Source organism: Chinchilla lanigera, unplaced genomic scaffold (assembly GCF_000276665.1).
Source record: "Chinchilla lanigera isolate Chin_1 unplaced genomic scaffold, ChiLan1.0 scaffold00076, whole genome shotgun sequence".
NCBI classification, from domain to species: Eukaryota; Metazoa; Chordata; class Mammalia; order Rodentia; family Chinchillidae; genus Chinchilla; species Chinchilla lanigera.
The window spans coordinates 5,640,678-5,654,985 of record NW_004955477.1 but is presented as its reverse complement, the minus strand read 5'-3'; positions in this window follow the sequence as shown (position 1 = coordinate 5,654,985).

The window sequence follows — 14,308 nt, the reverse complement described above, 5'->3', positions numbered from 1 at the left end:
TTCATCTTGGAATTCCAGCCCTCAGAACTGAGAAAACAAATACCTATTGTTTAAGGCCTCTATTATATGGTATTTTGTCACAATAACCTAGCAGACTAATATGCTTACATGTAAATGCCGAAAAGCATGTAGGGTACTGCTGTAGCCACTCTAGAATCTGGAGATCCCTAGCTCCAGAATGAGCACCCAAATGTACAGATGTCATGCCCTACTGTAAATGCAGTTCCTCTGGAAAAGTTATATGTCTATATTCTAACCCAAGTCAACTACTGCCAGGGCAGGTGATAAGTCACCACCTCCAAGGTCATGGTTAAAGAAGTGCTCTGCTAATGTAAAATTGTCTAGCTTAAAGCCACCGTGAAAATCTTAAAGTCATGCACTTGTTCATGCAAATCAAAACTTGTGGAGAGTGATGACAGTAAGGTAGAGGATAGGTTATGCCTTTAAGACTTTATTTTGGGATGGAACAATTTTGGGTTCATACCAGTGAGAAGGCATAAAGATTTCCCACATCCTCTTTGTCCCCAAACATGTACAGCTTCCCCATTATTAACATATCCTACTAGAATAGTTCATTTGCAATTGCTGAACCCATTTTGACATAATAATCATGATCATCAAAGTTCACATTACATTAGGGCTAATTAATTTATCACCTTTTCAGGGGGTCTTAAAAAGATTGATTGCATTTAAGATTCTTCATGGCTGTAGATCAGAAGAACTCAAAGCTTCCTGACTCAGGACTGCTTTGTACTCTCAAAAGTGATGGAAGCATCTTTGTTCTTCCAAAGAACCTTTGTTTATGCAGACTATATCTATCGATATTTATCAGAGTAAAAATTCAGACTGATCATTTTTCACAATAATTATTTTTATTTATTTGAAAATAATAGTAGACCCATTACATATTACTATAAATAACTTTCTCTTGGGTACTGAAGATTGAATCCAGAGTCTCACACAGGCTTGGCAAGCTCTCTATCACTGAGCTACAGACATCCCCAACCCTATTTACATTTATTTTGAGACAGGGTCTCACTATGTTGCCTACCTTGGCCTCAAACATTGCAGTCTTCCTATCTCAGTCTTCAGAGTAGCTGGGATGACAAGCCACGGCATGGAGTTTAAGTTACCTATTTTAAGGAACTGTAACTATACTTTTTTAAAAAAGTTTATTGAAAAGAGTGATGTTCATTTACATTTTTGAAATCAAATATCTTGCTTTAGAAGATAGTTGCATTCTGACATCTCCTTCAGTCTTTAATCTGTCACCATCAGTTATTTTGTTTGAAGAAAATCTAGTCTTATATAGATATACATAGTCATACCTCATAGGCATCCAGGAACTCATTATGACCTGAAACTAAGGAGGACCAAATAAATTTTTCCTGTAAGAAATAACACATTTAGAAATATTTCAAGAAAGTTCCCCAGAATTTGCATATTTTACTGGGCTAATATTAGTCTTTTACTGGGTTAAAATAGCCTTTTAGACTTAATGGTATATCTCTTAACCTTTTTGTGATCCATGATTAACACTTAAAATGCAGAAAAACACAAGACTAACTATGAATAAGTGGGAATTCTGCCCTCTGCAGGACAGACCATGAAACTATCATAGGTGCCTAGAGCTGAAACATTCTTTTATTACAATGTGATGAGTACCAGGCTTTACAGGTTCTGCACCTGACAAGTACTCAGGAATGACTGTAGTTAGGAGTAGAAGTATTTTAACCTTTTAGATACCAATGGATATTCTTTGATATACACAAAAACTTGACAAATGGCAGTTAATTTAAATGTCTGTTGCAATGTGGAATCTTCTATGGGTACATATTGGTGACTATTTCCCCCTTTCCCACATTAAAATCTACTACTCTCTCTTGTATTGTGAATAAATTACCTACTTATTCATGATTTTGTCACATTAACTATTAATCATTTGGAAAATACTGGTCCACCTGTATACTTAGCTTATCCAAACTTTCCAAACACTGACACATTCTTCATGAATTTCAAAAATTCACATTTGTTAATATCATCAACAATCTCACTAAGAGATCTCAAAATTATTGAGATGCTATTAGGCTTATAGTGGCATATACAAGTTTTCTAAAATTCTAATGTTGCTTGAAAACTCAAATTTTATCACTGGCAACCAATATTGTCAGTTGTTTTTCTCGAGGTGTCAGACTCACTTTATTCATTTTTGAGAAGATGCTGCCAAATACTCCAAGTTGAAAAATGGTAGTTTGTCAATAGTTCTTTCAAGTAAAAATGGAGCTCCATGTTGGATTCACAATACAATCAAACTCACATGACTACTTCCTGGAGACAACTGTACTTCTGTATGCAGTAAACATACTCATTTTTATCCAAGCTGTTTCTAAGTAAAACTAAATTTGTCCATTCCAAACACATGGTGGTGATGGACACAGTGATAACTGTGGTGCAACACCCTGATTTGTGCTCAAGTGCAAGCCATTTTACCTCCCATCACTTTCACTTGTTCAAGTCTCAACCCAGTGATAAAGGAGACAAAACACCCAATTCAGTATTGTAATTAGCTGCCTCCTCCCAAACTCTGCCATTCTAAGATAAAAGGGCAGAATAAAATGTATTAAATAAATGTCGCATCTGGTTTTGGTCTTTCCATCAATTACATGTCCATGTACAATTCCCAGGAATCAGAAGGGTTCTGGATCCTCAGGACCACTCTCTGTTCATTAGTATTCACTTCCATGTGGTATCTTCTTAGACTTGAGAAAAGACCCTTTCTCCAAAAAGGAATCATTTTAAAGGAGACCTGCCAAGAACTCAAGTTGGCCCGAAGACTAGGGGTTTGTAGCACCATCAAAAATATTTGAATAGTAGCTCACTGGATTTGGAGAAAAATGAGCTCATTAACTCAAGGGACATCAACATCAAAATCTGAAGTGTCACCATTCATTTCCAAATGATCTGGTCCGCATCTGACCTGCAGCCGGGTGGGGGGGCTACCCTGCCATCAGTGATCACCACCATGTCCTGCTCCTCTTGATTTATAAACGTACTCCCTTCACAGGCCTTCACAGAGGGTATGAGGATGTGACTGTTATGGTTTAGATTTCAAAAACCTCAAGTATTTAGAGGTGGGGCTTTCAGAAGCTGATGGATCATGAGGACTCTAATTTTACCAGATGATTAATCTATTGGTGAGCTCATAATTTGATGGCACTGTTGGGAGGTGATGGAAATGTAGGAGATGGAGCCTAGTTGAAATGAGTGAGTCATGGTGGCATGGCCTTGGGTGCTATTTCTACTCCCTGACCTCTTCTTTTGATACAGCAGGCAAGTTCAACGAGAAAGGCATGCACAAGAAAACTGAAAAGGCAGGAACGGACAAAGCTTTATTAAGCCAGCTGACAGACAGTCTCTAACCAGGAGCCACAGAAAATGTCAGCACCTCTCTGGGTCTCGCCTTGGGTTTAAGTATATTTTAGGTTTCCATAGTAACCATTACTTCATTTTTGGGAATCTCATAAGAATATCACATAATTATCAGAAAGTTTACCTTTCCCAGAATATCAGACAGATGAAATCCAAATGACCATTGCAGTTTAACTTTTAGCCTACTTCTCAATCTGTCCTGTTTGTTCTGTTCCCATTTTAAGACTTTGCTCTGCTTTTCGGTGAGTTGATAACTAATCAAGGGGACTGGAATGAACAGTAGAGGTGTGTCAACTACAGCGTAAGTGAACTTCAAGTGACTTCTTTTACTATGGAGTTAAAAACAGAAGAATCGAGTCTCTCTTGCCCTATCACTTTGATTCATGCTCTCTGCTTCCCTGATGCCATTCAGTGGGCAGCTTCCCTCTGCCGTGATGTTCTTCTCACTACAGGCCTAAAGCAACAGAGACAACTAACCATGGGCTGAAACCTCCAAAACTGTGAGATAAAATAAACTTTTCCTCATAGTTGTTCATCTCAGATATTTGTTACAGTAACCAAAAGCTGACTGATACACTGAATATGACTCTTGGCCACAGCTATTGTGGACTCTTTTCTTAAATCACAATTAACTTTCCACTTTATGAAGGTTCCATCTCATTTTTTCAAAAATATAATCATATCTATGTACACATGTATATACAGGTGATCATCAAGCACTTTCTCTGAGTTTGCTGGACCTGTGCTCAGTAGTGTAGAAGCAAGCTGGGTGGCAGGTGCCAAACTGCCTGCTTTCAGGTTCGTCTTAGCAGAGGCTCCAAAGGGCAGGCCAGCTGAGTCCCCGCAGTGTGAGACTCCTCTCCAGAGCCCCTGAAAATCTGCTTGTGTCTTGTGTCCCAAAGTAACTGAGCTCTGGGGGTTTAGTTTCAGGCTGAGGAAATCCAAACTTTTGTTTCTATTTTTAAACATAGGAAAAACAAGTAAGAAAGGAGGAATAACTTTACTAACCCTTTAAAGAGACTTTTTTTTAAACCCTAGGCTGGGGGTCAATGGTCTCTCCATCTTGATGCAAAGTGACCATTTATTTATATTTATATAACTATTGCATCTGTTGGCCTAAATTCCCTACACAAAAGGAGCTCTGACTTGTGCATTTTAGGTAAATAATCTCTTCCATTGCTTTTGTTTGTGTCTTTTGGTTTTATATCTCACTGCTGTTCAGATACTCTTCCACAGAATGTAGTACTTTCTACTTCCAGTTTGCAAATTTTAGTTTCACATGAACCTGAAGATTCCTGGCCAACTTTCCCTGTCTCGGGCCTCCATCCAACACAGAGTCACTATCTCTGTCAGCTTAGGCACTTTGCTCAGTACTCGAAATACAGGGTAAAAATGGGGAGGATGCTACAGAATCTCAGAGGAGGAGCAAACTGGAGTGAACCAGGGAGTCTTGGTGGAGGAAAGGCTATATTTACAGAGCTTGGAAGATTGTCTGTAAGGGGGGAAGGAGCACCTACTGGCTCCCCTCATGTGCCACAGGAGCCTCTCTCGAGAACCACTTGTTTAGGTGCCAACAAGAAGCAGCCTCTTACTTGAGGACCTTGTCCTGCAACAGAATCCCATGGCCCAGCCACTGTTTTGTGCACTAGTTTCAGTTCTGAACTGACGGATTCCAAAGGTTAAACAAACCAATCGGCAATGTAAGAAGATTTCCTTCTGTTGAAGATGCCACCTTGGGTATCCACGGCAATTCCTAGACCTGTTGTGAGAAGTGGTCATCTGATGAAATATATATGGTCTTCTATAGTAAGAAGAAATGGTCTCCAACTTGCAAGTAGACTTCTAAGCTCATTTCTGTTCTGCCAGCACACAGAACTCTATTGGAACACTATTAAGAAAGGAAGCTTAGGATCCTGACCATCTCTGTTTTGTGAGTCTGTATTTTAAGAGCAAAACCAGCCACCACGCTTTAGTGTGTTTCTGTGGAACATAGAGACATGAAGAATGCACTTATCTCCATGTAACGGGATGTAGCCAGACAACTGGAAATGATGATTGAGAAGATGATACCTACAATATGATGTGAGCAAGTCTGTTAACTCAGGTGTTGCTGATCGTGCGCTGTAATGGGATTGATGCTTTCTTTACAATCCCAGTATGTTTAAAGATTTTTAAAAATCTCCTGTACTCATATAACACTTTTGACACTGAGTAGGTAAACTTTCTGTACCAGTTCTATGCAGACACCAGCTAGGTGTTCTCAAACTCAATTTAATTCTCACATGATTTACCTGAAGTTGGGTTGGATCTCACAAGTTAAACAGATCATTCCTACAAGGCTGGCCTCAATTTAGATGTCGTTCGTGAGTAGTGACTTCCCAAGATACTCACACGTCTGCCCAGGTTGACTACTAACTAACTAGCTAACTATAAACAATCCCCTTTACAGGTTTAATAATTTGCTATAATGGTTCACAAAACTCAGGGAACACTTTAATTCCTGTTACAGATTCAGTGTCATTTAGCCTAATGATATTCGGATAGTGATGCTTGTGACCAGAAGTGCTCCCGATTTCAGATTTTGCTTTTATATTTTGGAATACAGTATTTTCATATATATAATGAGATATCTTGGGAATGGGACCAAGTTTAAAAATGGAATTACTTTATACACATAGCCTGAAGGTAATTTTATACAATATTCTTAATAATTTTATCTATAAAGCAAAGCTTCATGGTATAGGATTTTCTACTTACAGCATCATGTTGGCAGTCAAAAAATTTCAGATCTCAAGAGTATTTTGGATTTTGATTTTTTTTTTGGATTAGAGATGCCCAATCCTAATCCAAAAAATAATTCAGGAAGTAGTTATTATAAGGGATTTAGCTTAGGGACAGCTAAATGGAAGAGGTGCATAAAGCTGTCTCAGGGTACACCATCCCAGCACCTCAGTGTGCTCCCCAAACTAGAAGTTCTCTGAAGCCCATCATTTAGTTTTATGGAGACTTCATTATGTAGGCATGACTGATTAAATCATTCACCAGTGGTGCCTAATTAAGGCAGCCTCCAGCCTGCAGCCCCCATCTTTAGGCTGACCAGAGACCAGAGCCAGTCATCCCATTACCATCACTTGGAGGGTCTTAGAATGTTTTGTATCAAAAACTGGGGCCTAAGAGCAACTATTAGAATGAAAGATGATCCACAACTCAATCACTCCAAAAATTACAAGGAATTTAGGAGCTCTGTGTCAGGAAACAGGCAGAGATCAAATCCACATTTCTTATTATATCATAATGTTCTATACTTGGCATGCATTACTGTGATATTTAGTGATAACCTTATGTTTTGTAAAAAGAAAGAGAACAGCGAGTGGGGGAAATCCGTGTATTTATGGTGGGGTCTGCAGCAGCCAGCATCATAGGAAAAAAGGTAAAATTTGAGTTGCAAAGTATTATGGGCTTGATGCCAAGTGAAAAATTGGGAGAACAATAAGACAAAATTGACTTCTTATCATAGAGAGATAGCACAAGGATGAAAGGAGATTGTTCAACCTCTAGTGGCTAGGCAGACTTGGCTACAGTTGTAACAAATGCAGGACAGATTCCCTCATGTTAATTTAATTCAATCCCCAGTGTTAAGTGTGTTTTCCAAGAAAACCCTGGAATTTTTCCAAACTTGGGGCAGTCGGCTGTTTAGGACTATTCACCTAAGGAGTACCAGGGGATCTCAGTCAGAAGGAAAATCCAAAGGAGATTGCATGGAATACATAGAAATCAAGTTTGTAGAAAAGCTGTGAATTGACTGGTGATAGAATGGGAGAAAGTGGCAGGGAGCCAAGCTAAGTCACTGCTCCTGGAGGCCACAGCATGGGGCGGAAGGAAGGCCCATAATTGGGACTTAATTCTAGTCTAAAACTTCAGGTGACTGGTGTGTGACCTTGAGTTGTGAGTTTTCCTCTCTGGGCTTTAGTTTCATTCTTTGCCTACTGGGAGGCATTCTGTGATCCAGGGACTCTCTTCAGACCAGACATCTATGATTAGGTGAAATTGAGTATTTTACAAAGGTCTGGAAAAGAAATTCCAGGGGATTTTCTTATTTCTAATTCTCATGCTGCACTGCAGGTAGCCTTTGAGAGAGGAAAGAATCAGCTTATTCTGGTCAGGAATCTGACAACAAATAGGCCACATCTGGGGGCATTTATCCTTAATGTGAGGGCAGAGTCTGGCCATGAAAGAGGTAACCTCAGCAGGCAGACACTCAGCAGCCAGCTCCTTGGTCTGCAGACTGGTGCAGCTCACCCAAGTTGCTTGGAAAACATCACACCCTGCTCATCACTTGCTCTTACAGGTGCAAGGTGTGTGATCTCTGCCAGGGTCAGGGAGAAGATTGATAAAGCTTTTCCAAGGCTGTTTGTGTGAGCTCTGAGCATCGGGCACTAAGCAAATCATGGGTTTTGTCTATGTGAGACCCAATCTGTGCAGAAAGACAATTTTTAACAGTTACCTTCAAAGAAGACTTGATTAAACTCAGGTAAAGACAGTCACCTATTTTTAAGGTACCACAACACTAAGGATGACAGGGAGGGACTTTCTGTAGGGAAGAGCTTGTCAGCTCCATCGATGTGAATGTGTGCATTCTCTGCAGCTCCTGCAATTCATCAGAAGAATGTGCAGACCAGAGCTGGAAAATGAACTTCTTATCGCCTGGCACACCTGCTCCCAGCAACGTCCTGCTTTCTCATTCAAGACCTTCTGGTGGGTGGAAGGTTGCCAGCTACACTCCAGAGTGGAGGAATTTAGTTGAGCTTCATACGCACAACCGTGTTTGATCCCCTCCACCAAAGCAAACAAAGCATCTGCATTTGGGGGCAGGAGTTAGCATTACTGTTGATGGCTCTGAAGCCTGATGTCCAGCCTGCCCCTACAGGAGGTGGTCATGTTTGCCAGTGACTCAGGAGAAGGTGGAGGTGATGGAGGACACCCACCTTGTTAGAGCTGACTGATGTGCCACGACAAAATTAAAATGTCAGCTTGTGCCTAATTGGAAAAGCTAGGGGTAAAAGCTTTTACGGGGTATGTCCACAGACAGAGCCCAGGATCCAGCGTCTTCCTCCTGGGGCGCTGACATATCCCCTGGGAGGAGGAAGGGAATAGGACTGCCATCATGGATAGACATCTTAGAGGATGTTGATGCATCTGCTACCTCACCCTCCCCTCTCCTTCAGGAACCTCCAGAGGGGAGACAATGGAAGTCTGGTCAAAGTCTTCATGCTTAAGCTGGCTTGTGGTTCAAACACATTCCGTATATTCTCTGAAATAAAGAAAGATAACAAAACGGAACAAGAAACATTTTTAAAAGCATGTTGTCAGGCCTTGACTCCATTGTTTATGAGACAGGGTAGAGTTCAACAGCCTGGGATTTGGGGTCACAAAACACCAAATATGACCCTAGCTCTGTTTCAACAGTGGGTGCTTCTCTTCTCTCCTTCTGTGAGGTGGCCATTGCTAATCTCAGGATATCCCTGAGGACTCAGAGAGATGCTCTTGCTTTTCCTTCCAACTGGCTCAATTTCCTTCTCAGGGGGAGAGGTGGCAGCGCTGTGAGGTGATTACACGAATGTTTATCAGGGGAGGACTTGTGCTGTGGGACACATGTGACATGGAAGCTGTTTCAGTCAGCTTTGGCTACTGCAGCAAAACACCACAGACTGCATTTTATTTTTGTTTTTTTTTGTTTTGTTTTGTTTTTCTCCGGTACCGGGAACTGAACTCACGACCTTGCGCTTGCCAGGCAGGCACTTTTTGCCGCTGAGCTAAATCCCCAGCCCCTCACAGACTGCATTTTAAACAGCATAAATATTTATCACATCAAAAGAGGCTTGGACGCTCCAAGTCAAGGGGCTGGTAGATTCCATGTCTGGTGAGGTCCCAATTTCTGATCCATGGACAGTGCCTTCTCACTCTGTCCTTCAATGATGGAAGCAGTGAGGAAACTCTCTGGGGCCCATCTCACCTCCTAACCACTTCCCAAAGGTCCCCTCTTATTATGAAACTGTCCCCACGTGGGAAGATTTCAGTGTATGCCTTTGGGGGATGTGAATATGCAGTCTATGCGAAGGCATCATGCATGGTAACGACTGACCCCACAGCCACCCACAGACCCAGCTCCAGCCGGGTCCCTGTCAGGAAGGAGGGAATGACGAAGACAGCCAGGGTCGGTGAGATCAGGCCGCTAAGGGGATGGCATGGCCGGGCACTGACGGGACCATGAAGAAAGGTGGACCTGGGGGACGAGGCTGGCTGAAGACCATCAAGCTGCACCCCTTCCCCATGCTGACCACTGAGGTGTATGGCATGGAGCAGGACCTGGGGACCCAAGGGGACAGAGGCAGTGATACAGCCAGCATACACTCTTGGGGGATTTAAAAGTCTTCTCTAACAATTACTAGGTCTGAGAGGGCTCTAGTAGACTTCTGAAATACCGCTACCAGCACTGCAAGCTAATGCTCTTTGCATGCTTTGGGTCCAGACTGAGCGAAGAGGCTCACATGTTGAGAGGTGGGGCTTTTGGAAGATGAATGGATCACTCAGGCTCTAAATTCATCAGTGGGTTAATTCACTGATGGAGTCATAATTTGATAGCAATATTGGGTAGTGATAAGGACCCAAGAGGTGAAGCCTACTTAAAGGGAGTGGGTCGTGGGGCACAGTGTGGGGTCTTGTCTCCACCCTCTTTCTGGTGCTCTGCTTCCTGGCTACCCTGAGGTGAGCACCCTTCCTTCACCACACCCTTCTCCCATGATATTTTGCCTCACCATACGTGTAAAGTAATGGAGCCAGCTGGCCACGGACTGAAGCTTCTGGAACTATTATCCAAAGCAAATGTTTCCTCCTTTAGGATGATTTCCCTTAAGTATTTTGTCACAGTAATGCAAAGCTGGCTAAAATAGCTCTCTTGGGAGGGCAGCTCCTCAAGGGACATTCAGGGATGGGAACTGATGTAAGAACTGTCCTGGCCTTCCCAGCAGAGAGCCAGGAGGCAGCTCACCATCAGAAGTTAGCCTGGAGTCCGCTCAAGCACCAACTCTTCCATTATGAAGGCATTAGAACCAGGTTTTCAGGGCTTGGTATGTGATAAGCAATCAGCAAAATAGTATGCAAAATATTTTAAAGCAATGCATGAGCATTTAGTCAGGCACTTGAGCCGCTGAGCTATATCCCCAGCCCTGTATGAGCATTTAGAAAATAAAGAGAATAATATGCCAAACACCCATGTGCCCATCATTCAAAATTTAAAATGGTAAGTCTATGTTCTATGTCATTAATTAGGTTAATGCAGATCAGAACCACAATGAGATACCACTTCAAACTCACTTGTATGGCTAGAATAAGATAGATAAAAAAGCAGGTCTGGTGATACTTGCCTATTGTCTCAGTACTTGGGAGGCTGAGGCAGGAGGATTGTTTCAGCCTGGGGATTTGAGATGAGCCTGGGCAATATAGTGAGACTCTGTTTAAAACTAAAAGTGAGACAAGGCTAGTGTGTTGTATGCGCCTGTATCCTGTAGTCTCAGCTATTCAAGAGACTGGGACAGAACTGCTTGAGCCCAGGAGTTTGGAGGCCAGCCTGGGCAAGCTAGTGAGAACTTGTTCTCTCCCCCAAAGCTTGGCTAATAGCAAGTCTTGTTGGTGTATGGAGATACTAGAGTTCCCATTCACTGCTGGTGGGAATGTAAAACGGTGCAGCCTGTTTGGAATTTCCGTGGAGAACAGTTGGCATGGGACCCAGCCGCTCTGCACTGAGATGCACATCCAGAAAAATGAAAGCATGTCTGCGTGAAAACTTGTGCACAAATGCTCAGGGCAGCGTTATTAATAATATTCCAAAAGCAGAAATAACTTGAATGTTGCAGTTGACAAGTGGACAAACAAAAATGTGATCTACCCATCAATGGGCCAGGGTTCAGCCAGGAGAAGGGTATGACAGGTACGAGCCATCTCCTGGATACACCTTGATAACGCTTGGTCACAGAGACCACGTACTATAGCATCCATTAGCACAAAATGTCCTGAACAGAGAAATCAGGAAGAACAAATGGATGAATGGACAGGTATGACAGCTAAAGGGTGTGGGGTGTCCTGAAGCCATGGGAATGCTCTAAATTTGTGGTAATGGCAGCACATGTCTATAAGTGTACTCAACACCATCAAATCATTCACTTTAAACAGGTAAACTGTATGTGCATGAATTATATCTTAGCAAAGCCCAGCTACTTTGAAACGTCTGTTATATTCTGTCCTAGTGTTTTCAAACTGACAAGAATTCCATATATTCATGATGTGCAGCCCATTTTGATGTATGTGTACGTTGTAGGCTGGCAAAATCCAGCTAGTTAACATGTACAGCGTCTCACCTACTTACTACTGTTGTAGTGAGAACATCTGAAATCTTTTCTCGCAGCAATTTTCAAGCACATAATACATTATTAATTATAGGACCATCTTGAGCTTAATTAGTCTGAACTGGAATTTGTATCTTTTGCCCAATGTCTCTTTTAGCATATCTCACATAAAAAAAAAAACTATTATAGGAAATGCAGAAGTCTATTTCCACTGCTCCCTGGTCCCTACCCCCCTCATCCACCACCAGGCAGCCACAGTCCTGGGTTTGTCCTTACATCCTGTGGTTAGGTTACTGCTCTAGAAGCTTCTGAGCATCTTTTTTTGCATCCATAATTAACCACAGCATGAGCTCAGCAAGGCTGTATTGTTATTGTGTCCATTTGACAGATGGGCCAACCGAAATCCAGAAAGATCAACATTGAGCTAGCAAGGTGAAGGATCTTGGGTGACTCCAGCTGATCCTGGCAGTATGCTCTCATTTTATCTTTATCCCATAAGCCTACATTTTCATTCCCCACTTGTTTTCCCAGCAAACTTCTTTGGCTAAATCTCACAAATAATCTCATTAATCTGTTTCCAAGAAAAGAACATTGTGAATAGCATTAACAGTGAATGCGCTACAAGCAGAAATTGAAAAAGCATATTTCCAGGAAACATGTCTGCAGTACTAAGGTAATTTTTAAGCCTTTTCTCTAACAGGTTAAAAAAAAATTTAAAATTCTGAACAGCCTGAACAGACAACCAGACTTCTTATGTAAAACTCAACTCATTGTCACCTCCAAGACCTGCAAATGTCACCCATCTTCCAACAAGCCCTGAAAATGTTACCACTCTTGTCGGCAAAGGATGAAAACCAGAGAAGCCTTGTGTTTCAGGTGCTCCACTGTGGGCAAGGAAAGGGCCCTCTTTGGGGACAAAATACTTCCTCCTATCCCAGGCCCCTCAGAAATGAGCTCACCCTAAGAATGACAGCTGCTAGGTCCCCTGGGTAAGCCACCTTGCCCACTGTTTCTCTTGAGCCCCCAAACCTTTGAGGCACCATGGGAGAGTCAAGGACGAACAAGATGGCCCTGACCTTCAGGGCGATGTTACAGATGAGCTGATACTGATTTACTCCTTATTGAAAGTCTGCCCATCATGGCAAGAATGAGCCAAGTTTTAGAGAACCTGTCCAGCAAGATCCTCACGGGTTAGTGGGTGCAGTTCCAGGCCTTGTGCTCAGCAGATGTGCTAGAGGTCACAGGACTCCAGCTGTGCTGGGTGGGTGGAGGTGGGGGTGGGGAGCCTCCCTGTGGGTGGCTGGAGTAGCAGGATGTGGAGGTGAATCCTCTCAGCTTGCCAGAGGATCCCTATCCTAGGGCCAAAATCCAGGGGCCCAAATGTGTACGGTAAGCTCTGCTGCTTCCAGGAGTCTGGTGGAAGCTGTCCTTCTGGGTGGCCCAGGGAAACCCTAGGAACCCTCGGCCTCAGGGCTGCCTCAGGGAGCCTTTTCTTTTCTCTCCATCCCCAGGAACCACTTTCTTTCCAGGAACCTGGCTCAGGAGCTTGTGTGGACCTCCAAGGAGAGGAGGGAGTGAGGAGCCAAGACCGAGTCTGACAGGCCCCCTTGCCCAGCCAAGCTGACAGGTCCTGCTCCGGGACGCTCCCTGACCCCTGGGCACCACAAGGGCCCTGGATGGTCCTTCTCAGCCAGTGGGGCACAAGCAGCAGATCAGGGGCTCCTGCAGGGCCGAGGGTCGTGTGTCTGCCCCATGCGAGGAGAGCAGTGAGTCACCGTGACAGCAAGGGCAGCCACAACCACAGCACCTTCCGCCACTCCACCTTCCAGCCCCAGGTTCCCCAGAGGCTTCCTGCAGCGGGCTCCCGGCCCCACCGACACTCAGGAGCTGAGTCTAAAGCGCCACCTTGGGTTTGCAAAGTCCCGCTCAGCCTCAGGGCTCTGGCTGCTCCCTACATTTCCACTCGGAGGTGAGAAAAGGGACTGAGAGTTCAGAAGCATCGTGTTTCTGTGTGGTACCGGGAATTAAATCCAGGGCCTTCTCACTAAGTTACAGCCCCCAGGCCTTTTTGTGCTTTTTGTCTGTTTTGAATTTGAGATGGACATCTTGCTAAATTGCTCAGTGGCAGAAGGTGGGCTCGAATTTACAATCCTCCTGCATCATCCTCCCAGAGTGCTGGGATTACAGGCACCCTCTGCCACACCCATCCGGCTCGGAAACATTTACCATGTGTCAGGAAGTTCCTGTCTGCTGAATCCAATAATGTAACTTACGTACCTTTTTATTTTCATTGTCCAGCTTTCATATTTACTGTATCTTACACAAACACCAGTCTATGAGAAAATGGAAAAAGTAAAGCAAACAGGTTCTGAACCAGAGAGGGCCGAGAGAAGCTGGTCTGGTGCCCAGGCCACAGCGGGCGGATCCTAGAGGTCCTGGTGGCCGCTGGGAGGAGTCAGGCCCCAGGGGACGCCATT